Here is a 19,459-nt window from a genome sequence, read left to right on the forward strand (position 1 = left end):
AAACCTACAGTACAGAACAGAGAAAAAATCTGACCTTAGCCATCAGTAAAACTCTGCCTTCATGTTTTATTTCATATGAATTAATAGCTTTCGAGACCTGAAAACATCTGGTAAACTACTATGTTTTTCTTGTCCAAATACTTCTCACTCACCATTTGATCCTAGACGAAAAGGTTTGATCTTTTTTGTCTTATCAAACAAAAACGTGCACAATTCTTATTTATAAAGTTTTACTTCAAAGAATGCCCAATTTCCTCTTCTCCCTTGGTACATTTAAATATAGTACTTACAATGTCAGGTCACAGGACATTTTAGCACAAGTTGCACCTCTTAATAACGCTGAACTTAGCCAAACTAGGTTAAAAAAAAAAACTGCTTTATACAAATAAAATGAACTGAATGAAAAATAGAAACTACATTCTCTCTTTTTTAATCAGAATATTTTAAAGGTTATATTTGCAATATACCTGCAGTATGTATTTGTGTTTTGTTTTATGTCTGTCTAGTCTCAGATTGTATGTTTTCTGTTCACAAAGCAATCCCCATCTCAATGAGATTTCATTTTTAAATAAAGAATTTTAAATGTAATAATAATTTGCCAAAGGCCAATAAACTGAATGCCATTTCAGCCCCTTTTAACATGCACTCTTTTTCATTTCCCTATTAAAATATGAACTGAATATGACTATTTTAATAGAACAATCTCATGTCTTTGCCCCTTCAGTTGCTCACCTCACTAAAAGATATGACTGTTTTGGAAAATGTCCTAAACAGTGAAAACATAAGAGGGAAAAACTGCAAACGGTGAAGGAGAGGAAGCCTCTAAGACATTAAAATGGGATCCAAACACAGACTCACAGTTTATAAACTATATTTTGATAATTATGTGATATGATTAAAAAGTGGTGGGTGTGTCCCCATAGACCATAATTACCCAAATATTAAGGTAACTATCAAAAAATAGTCAACTGACTAACCTGCATTAGGTTCCATTCATTGTAGGGTCAAATCTCACACATAAAGTGGCCGATGTCTGAATCACTAACAAACTGGGGAAGCAGCATGTTTCACACTGCCCCTGCCAGTCTAATAGCAGCAATAGCTCCTCCAAGTTTCATGAAATTAGGTGGTATTATCAATATTAGTTTAGTTTAATCATTTTTAAGACTTGATTGACTAATAGCATATTTTTTTTTGGGGGGGGGGGGGTTCAAGAGATTTAAGAGATCCTTCATCTGATGTTTCACTTAGGACCTCTAATTTTACACGTTACCAACAAGTTTAATAAAATTCAGCTTGAAAGTTTTTATGCTATCCTGCTTGAGTCAGATTAAATGGAAAGATGACATTGAAATCTTACTAATGTCTCGGTTCTGACTTTCCCTGAACTGAAGCATTATGAGTTCTTCCTTTAAACATATGGCTTGTTTTGATCTTTTAAACATCATACATTTTTTCTTATCACATTCACAATTTCTGCTGTGTTGCTAGGCAACTTCTACCTAATTAAGAGCGGGTTTAAAAGGCGCAGCCATGAGTTTGAGCTTGGGCAAGTTTTTAAACTAAGAGAGACATTTTATTGACTGTTGTAGTGAAAATAAGGCGCTCTCGTTAAATTGTCTTTAGTCCTGTTATTCTTTGTAAACATAAACTTATTTTTGCTCGTGTTTTTTGGCTTTTTGGCTTTAAGACTTAAAGGTCTGTATCTGAGGCTTAGCTGTTGCTGCCTTGACCAACAGTAAAATAATACAACATACATATGACATTAAACAGCAAACATCGCATTTTCTCTCCCACGCTGCTTTGTACAAATCACATAGATTTGTTTAACATAAACATTTCATCTTTAGTTAAGAGTGGAAAATCCTGAAAAACAGGTAACAGTAAATGTAAAGATACATAATGAACTGAACAATGCTTTAATGCCGATTAATAACATCAAACGCAAACACTGGAAATAACAGCAGTGAACATTTTCAGTTAAAACATTACTTAGACAGCTCTGAGAAACTGGGAACCACAGAGAAACAAAATTATGCAGTTTTCATCAATGTGACATGCAGAGGTCTTAAGCACCACTGGGTGATCTGTGTCAGTCTTTTTCCTAATTGATATTTGAATATTTCACAGGTGAACCACATCCTGTACCATGGAGCCTGTACTATGAAGCAACATCAACTTACCCTGTGTCCTGTTATCTGTCTTCACTATACTTAATAAGAGCAATCACACTGAGTGGTGGCACAACGTTCTTTATCAACTCGGTAAGTCCTATTTTTTTTTTCTATGTATCCGTTAAGGGTTCCCGGGCTAGGCCAGAACTGCATGATGCCCAGCATCTAGACTAAGGATGAAAATTGTGGTCCAGCTGACAGGAGCCACCCAACCAAGAGCATTTGAGGAGACGCTTGCAGATGTGAATACTGCCCTATGCAATATCCCCACTGCCAGTTTCACTCACTGAAACCAATGAGCTCGTATATGCTACTGCAACAGAGGAAAACCCCCATGGGGAAGAATGCTGGAGGCTAACTCAGGTGCAGAAATACGTCATAAGAAACAGGAAAAGAGGTACAACGAGATGTCCATAACTGAGGCTCAAGAAACTGCTAAGCAAAGACTCAGAGCTCTGGCTACTGGGCTAAAGAGAAATATCAGAGAGGCAGAAGCCAAGGCAATAAATGTGTTCTCTGAAGAACCATCCATGGTTTACAAGTGAATAAAAGCAGAAGGAGATAGCTGAAACTGGGGAAAGCTGGAAAAACATCTAGGAGAGTGAGATGAAGAGCATGAACCAGTCAACATCACAAAGGCAGACATCTAACCAGTCTCTGGAATGAAGAGATGAACAGCACCATCACCAAACATGACCTACATCTACTGTACCTATTTTTGTCTTTTTTTGGATTTAACATGAACTGGTGTTTGCTCTAATCATAATTTCCCTAAGGGTACCTCCCCAAGGCATTAATAAAGTTTGATTCTATTCTTCTATTCTATTCCTAAAGGAATAACAATTGTAATCATGACGGATCTTTCCAACCGCAATTACCTCTCTCACCACAACATGGAAACTCCTCTTAGACATTACATCAACCACCTGAGCAGGAACATAAGACAATACAACATCAGAGGTCTGTGTAACAAGAGTGCAGTCCTAGGAACAGTTAAGATATTGTGCAGAACCCTCAGAGTCCACGGCCTCTAATCAAGGTTGAGTTTAAGGAGCACACATGCCACCTCCAGGGAGTGGGACTTTTTTGTATATATATGAGCAGTACAAATCCAAGTTTTAAAAATCCCCACCACTACATGGATGAATTGTACAATTTAAAAAGTATTTAAAAAGTATTGAAATATTGAAAAGTAGTATTAAAAAAGTATAACACTAATCCATTTATTTAATGAATTCTTTGGCTGTATTGTTAAGACAGTAGCGTTATTCTTGTGACTGCAAAACTCTTGTTCACAGTGGAGGAGATTAAAGAACAGGAAAACAGAATTTGAACTGAGGAGGCTCTGGTCAGCAAGGACATGGCTTTGCTGTTGTAGAATTACTATATGAAAGAAATGCGCCCTGCGACAGACTGGCGACCGGCTGCGACCGACAGCTGGGATAGCCAGAAGAGAATGGATGGATGGATGTCACTCATGCTCAGCTATATGCCCTCTTACTATCCACAAACTGGGATCTTTGATAGACTGTAACACTAATTTCCAGAGAAGTGTTTGATCAGTAATCAGTGGTTTCTTAGATCTTGAACATAATCTACCCTGAAGCAGAAAAAAAGCTACATTGATGTTGTTTCTGTGAACAGCCATAGTGATCAGTTACAGCAGTGGTGGTGGGTAACACTGTGTTCAGATATTCAACGTCACAAGGCACTGTAATTGTATCTACATTTCCCATATCTGTGTGGCTAATGTAGGCTTTCGACACATTACGACACTATTGCATGTATACAAATGTTGATTGCTGGAGTGTGTGATTGTGATGACCTGACTCTGTCCAGATACCAATTGAGGCTGAATTAAAAGACATCATCATGCGTTGTCTCAGAGGTACCATTCGATGCGTAGCCCGGGTCATCAAAATGTCCCTGTCTGTAAATTTCTCAATCCTTAGTATCAGCACTACAAGTCTTAATGAAACACCTGCTATCATGACATAATAACACCATCTGGGTATTATAGAAACAGTGAGAATTGGAGATGAAAAACAACAGATGATATTTAGGAAATTGAGAATACAGTGTAAAGAGAGACATATGAATGAGAAGCTTTGTAATTAAACAAGAGACTACAAATAATTCCTCAGCATGCACAACAGAAAATCTTTATTCATGCCATTCCCATTCCTGCCAAAATCTTTAGCCTTGGATATATGTGTGTATTTCTCAAACAGTGTGTGTGCTGGATTTATATCCACAGTTGCTCCCTCCACTGTGAGACCTGATCCTGTCCTTACGAGAAGCTATTGGACTGGTTGTACTGAGAGATATTGAGTGTCTGCTGCTCTTCTCACTTACTCATCAGAATGAACTGTGATTTCACTTCTATGTGACTGTGTAAAATGCAGAGGTATCTATATCTTGCATTATCTAATCCTAAATGTTTCTTATACGCTCTTATATAAATAATTTAAAAAATGCAGTGTCTTGTTACAGTTATATATCTTTTTCTTGTCTGTTTGTCGTGCCCGCATGGCAGTAGGAAGATACATCACTGCAAGCTGCTTTCTCATATGTATCAGCAGATACATGGCTCATAAAATTCACAACACAGGGGATGATACAAATGTGCACTGTAGCTGTGTTGACTTTAAACAGATAGCAGATCCTTCACTCGTGGCTGTAAAAGCTGACAGTGAACTACATCTTCCTGTACTGAAGTATGAGTGATGTGAGTGACAAAAGTTCTCGCACTGCTGTCACGTGTCCAGTTTTCTGTTTCATAAGGAATGTCATGGTTACAGGTGTGTAAATATGTTTGTTTGTTCCCCGTCTCCCGCGTGGAGCCCGGGGGCTTGCTAGTAGAGATAAAACCAAAACAGGTTAACTGATAAAAAATGCCCCCAAAGGCATCAACAGCACAGATATAGCGGAAACTATCCACAGAGCAAAAAACTATTTCTGCTGTTGCGTTGTGGTAATTTGACATTTTAAATACTTTTTAAATCAGACAAAATTCAATCTTCACAATTCCAATTTTTTTGAATGAATTGAACTGAACTGAATAAAAGAAAAAAAACAAGCTGTGTGCAAGCACTTGGGTGACAGTGGGGAGGAAAAACTTCATTTTGTCAATGCGCTTCATTTTCTTTTTGGGTTTTTTCTTTTTCTTTGCTTCCCCACTTTTGCTTGTTTCTCTGCTATTGGCTCCTGTCCTGTCTTATTTTGGTCCTGAGGATTTTCTAATTCAGTAATGCTGGCCTCTGTTTCTTGTTTTTTCCTTGTCTCTTGCAGAGACTGCAAAGTCTCCCGCAGTACGATCTTTTCTACGTCTGTTTCTCTGTGATGTTTGCGTTCTCCTATTTTTGCTTCTCTACGATTTCCAGGTAGGAAGCTTTGGTCTTTTCCAGCTCTTGTTTCAAGTTCTGTGTCTTCAAATCCTTTTTTCACGCAGGGCCTCAGTGGCGCAGAGTTTGGCTTTGAGCTCTGCGATCTCACAGCGGATTCTCTCTTCTTGTTCTTTGCGTTTTGCAGCTTCCTCTTCCTGATGTTTTTGAGTTTTGAGAATTGTTCGATCTCTTCATGCTGCTTCTTAGTTGTTTTCAGCTCTGTGGAGTCTGTGTGTGGAGCTTCTGCTGTTTGTGTTGAGGTCTCCAGACTCAGCTCTGCAGTGGTGTTAGCTGTCTTGCTGTATTCAACAGAAGCTTCAGTCACCTCAGGGGTGAAGTTCTCCTCAGTGTTAGACTCGGGTCTGCTCCTACGAGCCTCTCCCAGCTGTTCTTGAAGCTCTTGAATGGCTTTTTGTAAATTTCCTCTGCAGTACTTCAACTGCAGGTGAAGCCAGTGGTTCTGGGTCTTGTACTTTGTGGTTTGCAGATACCATTTTGCAGTGATTTTCATCACAGCAATCTCCTCTCTCATGTTATATGGAGGTCTGCTATCATTGGGTATAAAATGTGGATTTGGCTGATGTCTGAAAGATTCTTTGTCGTAATTATTTCCATCCTAATGAAAATAAGAGATTGTTTGAAAGTTTTAAGTTTAACACTTCCCAGTTGGGATATTTGGTTATTGTGTTGTATCAAACTGGAAGTCTGGACTGGGAAACGTTTTCATGGGCATCCACTCTGGACAAAAATGAGACTAGTCATTAAAAATTAGAAATTACTTAAAACATTTATTTACAACATCATGGATTTGTGTATTTCTGACACCGACTTCATTGGTGTGTCTAGTTTTTGTTCTTTTTTTGTCTGTCTGGTTTCTCTGTTTCTCTGTCCTCATTCTGTCTTGCTAGTCTTGTCTCCCGTTCCCTGTATTCAGTCAGTCTGAGTCTGTGTGTTTTCCATGTTTTCCTGTGACTGGCCTCTGTTTGTTTCCTGCTTTATTCTGATAGTCATTTGTCCTGTGTGCGTCATGTTCAGTTTTGTTTTGCCTGTCTCATCAGGTGCATAATGTTCAGAGAGGGTGGTTAAATTCCCTCAGAAGAATGATGGTCTGTGATCTTTTAAAGGAATCTTATTTATGTTTTCGACTCCATATTTTTTCTTAGGCTCTATTAGAGTACCAAATTAACCCCAACTTCTTATACTGGGCCTTGGTGCAGCTTAGTTCATCCACTATCTAACACAAAATAGTAATGACCCCTTTAAATGGAAGGAACTTCCCTCCGTTTTAGGTAATTCAAGTGGTCTAAAGATGGGGCATTATAAATGAAAACTGATGTAAGCTGATGTTTTCTGATATACGTCCAATTTTCAGTGAATGAATTTTTGCACAGACGTATTTTGACTGTGAAAGACTGCAAAAATGTGCCTTTGCAATAATGAACTATTCCTTTGATTTTTTTTTTCAGAAGTAGGTCTTTGTTTGTTTTATTTGAGTCTGGTCTAACTACATCAACAATATGAATTAAAATACCAGCTCTTCTTTTCATCAAGAGTCAGTCAAGCTTAAGTAACCAGCAGAAAGGTCTTCTTCACAACCATTATGATTCTCGCCATCTAATAGGTCACCCCTTGATTAAATGTAATTACAATGAGCAATGTTTCAAATAGCAATTAATTAGCCTAATTAAACCAATGGAAAGATGATCGCTACGCTCTTAAAACTGACTATGGGTGCTTTAATTGGTGATTTAATGCACGCTGCAATGCAGGCCTGGTCACTGAATGGTAAAAATTACATTTCCATATTATTGCGTATTGACTGCTGTAATTCTTGTCAGAGTACAGTGCGGAGAAACAGTCTACTCTAAAATTTGTCGCACTGTAACGTATTTCATAACCTTTTTTCATGTCAGCCTCAGCTAATTTAGTTTGTCTATGTACTTGTACAGTATATACTGAGTCTGTATAATCCCATATAACATTTTCTATGCTATAATGTATGTTGTATTACATAGTCCATAATTTCCGATTATGCACTGTGCCCCTGGCAGTAGAGAACTGTTCGCGTTTTGCATGTTAAGGCAAAAATAACTAATAATAATAATAATAATTCAATTCAATTCAATTTTATTTATATAGCGCCAAATCACAACATAAGTCGCCTCAAGGCGCTTCATAGATACAGAGAAAAACCCAACAATCATATGACCCCCTATGAGCAAGCACTTTGGCAAGAGTGGGAAGGAAAAACTCCCTTTTAACAGGAAGAAACCTCCGGCAGAACCAGGCTCAGGGAGGGGCGAGGCCATCTGCTGCGACCGGTTGGGGTGAGAGAAGGAAGACAGGATAAAAGACATGCTGTGGAAGAGAGACAGAGGTTAATAACAGATATGATTCAATGCAGAGAGGTCTGTTAATACATAGTGAGCGAGAAAGGTGACTGGAAAGGAAAAACTCAATGCATCATGGGAATCCCCCGGCAGCCTATGTCTATTGCAGCATAGCTAAGGGAGGATTCAGGGTCACCTGGTCCAGCCCTAACTATATGCTTTAGCAAAAAGGAAAGTTTTAAGCCTAATCTTGAAAGTAGAGATAGTGTCTGTCTCCTGAATCCAAACTGGAAGCTGGTTCCACAGAAGAGGGGCCTGAAAACTGAAGGCTCTGCCTCCCATTCTACTTTTAAATACTCTAGGAACAACAAGTAGGCCTGCAGAGCGAGAGCGAAGTGCTCTAATAGGGTGATATGGTACTACAAGGTCATTAAGATAAGATGGGGCCTGATTATTTAAGACCTTGTATGTGAGAAGCAGGATTTTGAATTCAATTCTGGATTTAACAGGAAGCCAATGAAGGGAAGCCAAAACAGGAGAAATATGTTCTCTCTTTCTAGTCCCTGTCAGTACTCTTGCTGCAGCATTTTGGATTAGCTGAAGGCTTTTCAGTGAGTTTTTTGGACATCCTGATAATAATGAATTACAGTAGTCCAGCCTGGAAGTAATAAATGCATGAACTAGTTTTTCAGCGTCACTCTGAGACAGGATATTTCTAATTTTAGAGATGTTGCGCAAATGGAAGAACGCAGTCTTACATATTTGTTTAATATGTGCATTGAAGGACATGTCCTGGTCAAAAATGACTCCAAGGTTCCTCACAGCGTTACTGGAGGCCAAGGTAATGCCATCCAGAGTAAGAATCTGGTTAGATACCATATTTCTAGGCTTTTCAGGGCCGAGTACAATAACCTCAGTTTTATCTGAATTAAGAAGCAGAAAGTTAGCGGCCATCCAGGTCTTTATGTCTTTAAGACATTCCTGCAGTTTAACTAATTGGTGTCTGTTATCTGGCTTCATGGACAGATAGAGCTGGGTGTCATCTGCATAGCAGTGAAAATGTATGCTATGTCTTCTAATGATACTGCCTATATAATGTAAACAGAATTGGTCCTAGCACTGAACCCTGTGGAACTCCATAATTAACCTCAGTGTGTGAAGAGGACTCTCCATTTACATGAACAAATTGGAGTCTATTAGATAGATATGATACAAACCACTGGAGTGCAGTACCTGTAATACCTACAGCATGTTCTAATCGCTCTAATAGGATATTATGGTCGACAGTATCGAATGCTGCACTAAGGTCTAGCAGGACAAGCACAGAGATGAGTCCACTGTCAGAGGCCATAAGAAGATCATTTGTAACCTTCACTAAAGCTGTTTCTGTGCTGTGATGAGCTCTGAAACCTGACTGAAACTCTTCAAATAAACCATTCCTCTGCAGATGATCTGTTAGCTGTTTGACAACTACTCTTTCAAGGATTTTTGATATGAAAGGAAGGTTGGAGATTGGCCTATAATTAGCTAAGACTGCTGGGTCTAGAGATGGCTTTTTGAGTAAAGGTTTAACTTCAGCTAGCTTGAAGGCCTGTGGTACATAGCCGATTATTAGAGATAGGTTGATCATATTTAAGATCGAAGAATTAATTAATGGCAGGACTTCTTTGAGCAGTTTTGTAGGAATGGGGTCTAAAAGACACGTTGATGGTTTGGAGGAAGTAATTATTGAAGTTAACTCAGAAAGATCAATTAGAGAAAAAGAGTCTAACTTAACATCAATGGTACTAAGAGTAGCTGTAGATAATATTACATCTGTGGGATGATTACTGGTAATTTTTTCTCTAATGATAAAAATTTTATTTGTGAAGAAGTTCATGAAGTCATTACTAGTTAACGTTAAAGGGATTGTTGGCTCAAAAGAGCTCTGACTTTTTGTCAGCCTGGCTACAGTGCTGAAGAGAAACCTGGGGTTGTTCTTATTTTCTTCAATCAGTGATGAATAGTAAGATGTTCTGGCTTTGCGGAGGGCTTTCTTATAAAGCAGCAAACTATTTCTCCAGGCTAAATGATGATCCTCTAAATTTGTAACACGCCATTTCCTCTCCAGATTACGAGTCATCTGCTTTAGGGTACGTATTTGAGAATTATACCACAGAGTCAGGTACTTCTGATTAGAGACCTTAGTTTTCACAGGAGCTACAGTATCCAGAATAATAATAACCATTATTGCCAGTCATTGTCCAAAGCCTGCAGCCAGAAATATTCAGGGGGTACGCCTAACTCAAACCTCTGATAAATGTGTGTGTGTGTGCGTGTTTGTGTGTGTATGTATGTACTCTAGTGCAGTCTGGCATTAGTCACATCATTGTGATCCTCTTAGGCTAAAGTTTGAGATTTTTGTACAGTACAGTACAAATTTCAATACTGATTTCAAATTAGTTTTGCAAAAGAATGTGCAAAATGTGATATCTAGATATCTATGAAACCAGAGGGAGACAGGGAGATTTTGTTTTTTAATGTGTAATTTTGTTTGCTTCCCCAAATCCCACCCAACAGTTTATTGCAAAAAAAGGCCAAACACAAAAAAAAAAACAATCTGAGAGAATGGCTGGTTGTGGTTGTACCCATTTAGTTTACCATGCTTCTGCTGTTATATTCCAGCAGCTTTTATACATGCTCCTTTCAAGGACAGACAGAAAGCAGTATTAGAAGTGAGAGGCGGTGAACAACTCTGTTGTCTGTATTGTAGCCATTGCCACAACAGTCAATCCAACCATAGCAAATGAAAAAGTATACTTAGAAATCAATGAGAGGGTAACAACACAGTCAATTACAACTTAATTGACACATCCTAACAACTACACACTAAACTACTCATTTTCAGAGCATTGAGTGGGTGTAGAGTTTGTTGTTATTGTTTGTTGTTTTTTGAGTGAAAGGTGAAAAAGGACCTTCATTTAAAAGGATGTATGACCGTCAGCTCAGGAGGGAAGGGTAAACAAGCCTTTGTGCTCGCCGTTTGTGAACTTTGTTACTCTTGGCATCATCATCATGTGTTGTTCTGTCAGAATAAGATAAAAGTCCTGCAGAGAATACACCGACCCTACCAACGTTACACATACACAGAAAGCAGCCTTGAAAGAAATGTAGATTAAAATGGTTTACTTTGTCAAAATAAGTGTTACTTTGATAAATAGCACTCATTGCGAAATGAACATGCATGAAATACACACCATAAAAGAGTTCCTGAAACATATGCAATAGGAAAAATCCTTTCATTTGAAAGCAGGGCACATCATCAATCAATCTTCAGAAGTTTTCTGATGACTCTGCGGTGGTTGGATGCATCAGCAGGGATGATGAGACAGAGTACCGGGCTGTGGTCAACTCCTTTGTCACGTGGTGTGAGCAGAATCATCTGCAGCTCAACGTGGCAAAGACCAAGGAACTGATCATGGACTTCAGGAAGACCAGGAAACACTTGACCCCTGTTTCAATCCAGGGGGTCAGTGTTGACATTGTGGAGGACTATAAATACCTTGGAGTACACATTGACAATAAACTGGACTGGACTAAAAACACCACAGCACTTCACAGGAAGGGCCAGAGTCGTCTGTATTTTTTGAGGCGACTGAGGTCCTTCAACATCTGCCAGAAAATGCTGAGGATTTTCTATGAGTCTGTTGTGGCCAGTGCGATCCTCTATGCTGTTGCATGCTGGGGGAGCAGGCTGAGGGTCGCAGATGCCAACAGACTTAATGAACTAATCCGTAAGGCCAGTAATGTTGTGGGGATGGAGCTGGACTCCCTCAAGGTGGTGTCGGAGAGGCGGATGCTGTCCAAGATAAAGACAATGTTGGATAACACCTCCCACCCACTCCATGACATGCTGGTCAGTCACAGGAGCTCGTTCAGTGAGAGACTGAGATTACCGAAAAGCACCACTGAACGACACAGGAAATCTTTCCTGCCTGTGGCCATCTCCCTGTACAACGCATCCACTTAACACACTGGTTAATGCTACAGCTACACATGTTTCTTTTCCAGCTATTTATTTATGAGTGACTTATGTATGTATGTATATATATGTATATATTGTACTATTCTTAGTTAGCGGATTGTCTGTCTTGTCTTAATGTTGGTTTATAATGGAGCACTGTAACAAAAAATAATTTCCCCCAGGGATCAATAAAGTATTCTGATTCTGATTCTGATCATATGAACATTTGACCACTTATATTTAGCCCTGTTTGGTAAGACTTACACAAATGCACAAAAGGCAGCAAAGATGTGGCAATGTGAGGGAAAAAAGTAAACCCAAGTGAACTACTGCTGATACAGATGACGTAGGTGGAATCAAAGCATTTGCAAAAAGCCAACAAGAGTCCTTGCTTACACATTAATAAAGCTGAAAACTGTATAAAAACAGCTCTTTCAAGTGTTCTCATCCAGTTGTTTTAAACAACCAACGTGTGCTTGTAAGGTTGATATGAGTTGCTATGGACAAACTAAATGAAAAGTTGTCTATATGTAGCATAGTTAGTATATAAAATATCACGAATGGCCATCTATGTCCACTGTGAATCACCATTTTTTAAAAAGAGGGGGTGGCTTACGACACCAGGCATCTGCCACCTACATTGCAATTTTGACCTCAATATGTCAACATGATAAGGGAGGCCTCACTCAAGATGTCACAATGGTTTTACCCGAAACCTCTGGCGATATTAATCCAGGTCTTTTTTCACACCTTGGCTCATGTGTTTACGTGCATAATTAATACTCTTACGGAACAATCCCACTGGGGTTTAAATACCTGGCACTCTTAGAACTGAAGAAGCATCTTGGATAAGAGGTGAAACTTCTTCACAAAACTTAAAGAAGCCCAGTAGCTTTCTGTCAAAGCTCCTTAAAAATTTAGAGGTTCTTTGTTTTGTCATTGAGCAGTTTTATTTTGATCAATGTTAAGAGGGTAGGTTTCACAGGGATAGCTCAGTAGGTAGAGTGGTGGCCCCGTGATCGGAAGGTCGGGGGTTCGATTCCCCTGAACAGCTACCCTGAGGTACCCTGAGCAAGATACCGTCCCTACACACTGCTGCCCACTGCTTCACTGAGTGAATGGGTTAAATGCAGAGAGCGATTTTCCCCACGGGGACCAATAAAGTACACTTTCTTCTTCTTTCTTTCACTTTGCTGTATTCAATTCATGTTGTGACTTTACTGCTGTAAGTTTTTCCATTTGGGTGTTTCAAATAGATGATAATGCTTCAGAAAGGACTCATCTTAACCAAACCCTAATAACCAAACCTTATAATCTGGTGAATCTGGTGAAGGTTTGACTATATGGAAAAGTAGAACTACGGAAAAGAAAAGAGCAGCAGGTATAAGCTCAAATGTCAATAAATGTAGACAGATGAGAGAACTTCCTTAGTGGCTAAAATGTCCAATTTCAGGACTTCACTCTTGTAAGGCCTTCTTAGCTGATATCATTGACTTGAATCAGGCTCATGTTGCCATCTGCTTCAGAGATGTTTTTGTCATTCATTCAGTGAGACAGCCAGCATGAGACTGAGCAGGAGTCTGATAAAGAAACTGAGAACCATGCAGACATCACTCCCCATGTCGGTCAAAATCTGAAGAGCCAACCTTATTGCACAAAGGAATGGGGTAATGAGAAATACTGTGAGAAGAGGACCTGGTTTCAACTGTCAGGCTGCCCTGCAGCTGAGTGTCCATGAACCAGAGGTTGTTTTTGGTAGAGACTAAACCCTAGGGATTTCTACAAGGAGCTGACTGATCCTGCTTTGATGGAAGCTGTTTTACATGTGGTCAAGGACAGACGGGAGAAGATACTAGAGGACTAAAAAAAGGGGAAGGGAAAGTAAGAGAGAAAAGCAAGTTGAGGAGAGATAGTAAATTGAAGGCATGCACTTCCCTGAAACTGTACTTTTGTTGGCGAATTGCACATATTCGCACACATGCACAGCCATCGTTTTGTGGTGGGGTGGAATGGGAGTGGTGGTGGAGCCAAAAATTGATCCTTCCCAGAAGAAGCCAAGCAATCCAGCAGGTAATCTTACAGATAGATCTGCTGTCTAATAACCATCAAAAACAGTAAGACCGCTGCTGGATAACTTCCTGTCGTCACTGATACACTGCAACACAAAGATGCAGCACAGAGTGAAATAAAATTCACTGTGTGCTGTGGCTTCACTTCGTGATGTGGGAGACTGTCCCTCTTTAAAACAATCACTAAATCTATAACCATCAGCTGGAGGGTTGAGAAACAAGGAGTCACTGAAATGACAATGAGAATAAATACGAATAAGAAATATGATATCACATCAGTGTGCTTATTTTCGAAATCGACACAATCTAATCTATAGTCTTTTTCAGTGAATTAATGTTCTGATCTGTAAATATCATTAATTTTCCATTAAATATGCACTTGTGACTTTAGAGGAATGTCTCTTTAATAAACTTGCATTAATAATGGATGTTGTATTTTAATGGCACAAATCCCCGACAGTGTTGGAAGAAAGGGCATCTGGCATAAAAAAAACGATCTATCCACTGTGGGATCAGGAAGTGTATGTTTTGCTTAATAATTTCATTCTTACTAACTTAGTATCATTTGTGTAATTTATTTTAAAGCATCCTGACAGATACCGAGGTTTTGCGGATAATAATTATCCAATTATTTTGGAGTAAAGAAAATGAAAGATTTTCTTACATCTTACTTACTTTCTAACCATTATTACTTTAATCGGAACAGTTTTGAAAACATCAGCGTTCTCATGTAGATATCTGATATATATTGTACGATCTACTGTACAATATAAAGCACCTTGAGGCGACTGCTGTTGTGATTTGGCGCTATATAAATAAAATTGAATTAAATTGAAAATTGAATATTTATTTATATATTTATACAAAGCAAATTCATTATTGTCAAATTTCATAGTGATAGAAATTCTAGAATTTTTGTTTGCATTTAATTAAATAAGATTTATGTCTTATAATTGTGTGAAGCTCTTAAATGATTTTACGCAAACTAGTGGTAGTTCCCTAAAACTAGGAAAATAAGCTGTTTTGGTCTGACAGTGGCAGTTTTTATGAAACAGAACTAGCCAATTCTGTGTTTTTCTTTTTGATTGTTGCCGACTTTTTACGGGTCTTCTTTGGAGTTTTAATGTTGCTGAGTGCACTTGGTGTGTTTACAGTGTTTCAGGGTCGATCAATACAAAACCTACTTGGTTACTCCAGCTTAACCTGCAGGAGATTGTGCTTGCAGTGTGCTTTGCTGCTACACAGGAGATAAATTCATGAAATGCAGGAATAAAATCAGCTATCATAGATGATGAGCTCAAAAGGCGGTGCTTTGATTATTGAGCATGGAGGCATTTGTGTTAGCCCTTTAAATCGCAAACGATTAAAGAAAGGTGTTGTACTGCTTCAGAACCTTGTTGATGTGACACAATCAGTTAAACTGCTCTACTTACTTGGTCTGTTGAGTAATGGAAACGGCAGAAGTCTTGATTGCAAACTGAGGTTTCCTGGTGTGTCTGAGTCCATTTCATAGGAACTCTGGGAGATGAAATTAGGTTAGTGCATGATTGCTCAGTTCAAAACCACCTTTATAAAACTAATAAAATGCATCTGCATAATTCTGTCCTCATGTGCACAGTAAGGCAGCACCCTAACATTGGAAGCCGCAAAGCTTCAGTCAAACATTCCAGTGTTTTGGTCAGCTGATGCAAGAAACCTAAATCCGAGGTCGTCAAAGATGGACAAGCGCTTATTGATTGAGTTGTTGCCAAAGTCTTTGCCGGGTGGCAATGTTGTTCTGGGGGAGTCTGCCAGGCGACTTCTCTTGAAAGAAGTTGTTCTTGGCCAGTAAAGAGGCCCATCCGAGAGGGCTTCATTCAGAAGCGCTCACGTATGTACTGTCAGTATATATGGCCCAAATGTTGATGACCCCTCATTCTTCAACACTTTTTACTGCACTGCCTGAACACCTAGACTGCTCACCTGTTCTTGGGGGCAACCTCAACTTTGGACTAAATGAAGTACAGCTGGAACTCAGTGCAATAAGCGATCCACAAATATAGTTAAACACTGGACTTTGCGACGCATGATGTTTTCTTCACCCTAACCATAGGGAATATACTTTCTTCTCACATGTCCATCAGTCTTTCTCACGTCTGGATTATTTCCTAGTCAGCAGCTCACTGTTGAGTGACATTTCAGACACTGAGATACAGCCTATAGCTGTCAGCGATCATGCTCCTGTGGCTTTAACTGTAGTAAATAAGGAGGTCATTCCTTATTTTATCAAGTTTTATCAAGTAAAAACTGGAGATTTAAAACATTATTGCTTAAAAATGAAAATGACCTGCCTGGAACATCAGCATCTGCTCAGAGATTCAGGAATTAGAGGGAACCATTAAATCCTTAGAAGAAGCCTACATGACCACGCTGGATCAGCAAATGTTGAGCAAAAGCAAAACTAGAATTACATGAAATTATTGATAAAAGGAAATCAATTCTTAGTAGTACAAAGACTTTTTGAACCTAGTAACAAATCAGGTAGATTTCTACCTAACCAGTTAAAGATTAATAAAGAAAAAACAACTATATGTTCTGTTAAAGTCTTAACTGGAAATACAGTATATGATCCTGATAGAATAAACAACTCTTTCAGGGACTCTTACAATACTTTATATTCACCTCAGATAAACCCAAAGACAAAATTGATCAATTCTTTGATAACTTAACCCTTCTCAAATTATCAGACAGTCAAGCAAGCAAGCACTGGATTTACTGCTGACATCAGTTGAACTCCAGGAAGCCCTAAAAAATATGCCCAATTAAAAGGTTTCAGGCCCAGATGGATTTCCAGTAGATTTCTGTCAGTCAGCTTTGACCACAACTTCTGCTCCCAGATATGTTTAAAAACCTTTAAAATAACTAGAAACCCCAATCTACAATTACTACAAAAACAAAATCCTGCATAGAGTGCACTATACAGGTCAAGAGATGTTCAGGATGGGTTTCCCTTTGCTCTTCTAGGAATGGGGGCCGCGGTTCTCCTTGTGATGGTCCTCCTGGCGCTCTCATGCTCTGGGAGGCCTCTGCATGTCTGGGGCCCAGGTCTTACCCATTCCACTCCCCCAGGACGATCACCACACCCAGTATTAGACACATATGTGTACACACAAGTGTCCACACAGGTGTAATGCCGTAATGCTCCACTTGTGAAAGTAAATCTGTTTGACGTTTTGCCTTCAAACAACAATTCTGATTGGTACACAGCTGAACAGAACAGGAAAAAAAAGTATTTTTATTTAAGTAACTGTAATACACCATATCATGTTTATTTTAAGTTATTTTTAGAATAACAGTGGTAGGAATGCCATGTACTATGAGTTCACTGGAAATATAAAATCCTGCTCCATAAGTTATTTCAGTGACATTTCTCAAATCCTCCTCACCACGCAGAGTTTGTCCAAACAATAAAGAGCTATATTATCCTTCAATTCAGTTCAATTCAATTCAATTCAATTTTATTTATACAGCGCCAAATTACAACAAGAGTCGCCTCAAGGCGCTTTATATTGTAAGGTAGACCCTACAATAACACATACAGAGAAAAAACTCAACAATCATATGACCCCTTATGAGCAAGCACTCTGGCGACAGTGGGAAGGAAAAACTCCCTTTTAACAGGAAGAAACCTCCGGCAGAACCAGGCTCAGGGAGTGGCGGGGCCATCTGCTGCGACCGGTTGGGGTGAGAGAAGGAAGACGGGAACAAAGACAATCCTTCAACAACAAAGAGTAGGACAAAGTGAAATAGTTTATAACACTTCTCTGTGACCACAGTCAAGGCACAAAGGACACAAAGAGATTTTCTGGTGCACGTTTATTAACAGTGATAGCTTTTCAGCTGCCCTCACATACACAGCCAGCACAGCTCCAGCTTTGTTGCACAGCTGCAGCCCCGTCTCTGTCCTCCTCTCCTCACCAGGTCTCAGCACGCTACTGAAAAAGGGGAGGGACAGTTGTATAACCATCATCAGCTGTGTCCACCAGCCTTCCCATGGCACTGCCCCTCAACCCGCTGCACCACCCTTTCCCTGCAGCTGAGCCAGAGACCACACCCCACCACATAGCTATATTGCATAAATGAGAGGCATTGATTATTTAATAATAATTAGAAGGAAAATGCATAAATTCAATTTTATGACTTCATATGTTTAGGTTTTTGCATTTATATGTTTAAGGTGATGTAAAGTTAGGCCAAAGTACTTTAATTTGAACTGAAATATATATGTACTAAATTGTTAACAAAAATGTATTGTCAAACTATCACAACAAACTGCTTTTTAACTGCTTAAAAATTAGGATTCTTGAGAAGCCCTAGTGCACAGAATGTGTTTTCAGGAAGAAAAAGTGTTCTATCAGAGCAGTTATCCTGTTCTATTGTCCACATTGCTTTTTTCACCATACTGACTGGAATCCACCAAAAACAAATTGAGCATTTTCAGACACATGGCCTGCACTGCCCTCTGAACACCCAACCTGTCAGAGCTTTGCAAAAGAGCAGCTAAACTCCAGTCACAGACCACAGCTCATGACACTGAATAAACACTGGTCTAAACTTTACAGCCTTAAAAAATAGCCTGAGATAGAGCTAAGTTAGTGTATAAATGAAGAGAGAGGGATGGGTATTTGTCTGTGTTACAGAGATGACATTTGATAATTATATTCCTGGTAAATATTTCTGCTATGAAAACTACTTCCATAGGAATCAATAAGATAAGTAGCAGCCAGGTGCTGTTAATGAAATGCACTTGATTAATTGATCATCAGCAAATGTTACCACCTCTACAAAACCAGAATTTTAGGCAATTTGCACATGTGGAACAATCAGGTGTTTGTTAAGGCAGTACCATAATCTGCGTAACCACTGCGAAGCAAACACATCCCGATGAATGGGGGAGGCTGAAGCTCAGATAGTAGAGCAGGTCATCTGCTAATTGCAAGGTTGGTGGTTCGATCCCTCCAGTCTGCATGCTAAATATGCTTGCAGGATACTAACCCCCATTCTAACATCAATGTGTGTGAATGTTAGATAAATAGACAGCACTTACATAGAAAGAGCATAAATGAATGGGTGAATAAGGCAAGTTGTATAAAGTGCTTTGAGTGCTCAGAGGGAAAAAAAAAAAGTGCTATCTAAGAACCAGTCCATTTACCAATCCTCAGAGACTTTGGGAAAAAAAACCCAGCTGTATCTCAGATTCTACAGTTCAAGTTCAAGACAGGAGAGTTAGAAGCCTTGTTTGGTTGAGTTGCCAGCAGGAAGTTGCTTCTCTAAAAACAGAGGAGGCTCAGGTTAACAAAGTTCCCACAAAAAATGGGTGTTTGTGTTCCAATGTTGTACCTCCACCAACGCTGTGGTGGGACCTTAAGAGACCCATGCATAAATTAATGACCACAATCTTCAATTAACTCAGACCTTCCCAAAGTGTGGGGCCCGCACCCTAGGGGGGGGTGCAGAG

General features: G+C 39.3%; 1 protein-coding gene across 5 annotated transcripts in view; it reads left to right on the plus strand.

Annotated features, from left to right (window-relative positions):
• Positions 1-19,459, plus strand: part of LOC309699707 (beta-1,3-galactosyltransferase 1-like) — a 182,454-nt gene that overhangs the window by 128,042 nt on the left and 34,953 nt on the right. For 2 of the 5 annotated variants that reach the window (XM_082522847.1, XM_082522849.1), the window contains exon 3: positions 2,131-2,264. The gene's annotated coding sequence lies outside the window, so the exon portion shown is untranslated. Of the gene's footprint in view, positions 1-2,130; positions 2,265-3,472; positions 3,515-4,543; positions 4,582-5,465; positions 5,558-19,459 lie in introns of those variants that run through there. The other 3 variants (XR_014274438.1, XM_082522848.1, XM_082522850.1) reach the window with 3 other exon arrangements.

This window comes from Aulonocara stuartgranti (assembly GCF_965226115.1).
Source record: "Aulonocara stuartgranti genome assembly, chromosome: 23".
Lineage (NCBI taxonomy): Eukaryota > Metazoa > Chordata > Actinopteri > Cichliformes > Cichlidae > Aulonocara > Aulonocara stuartgranti.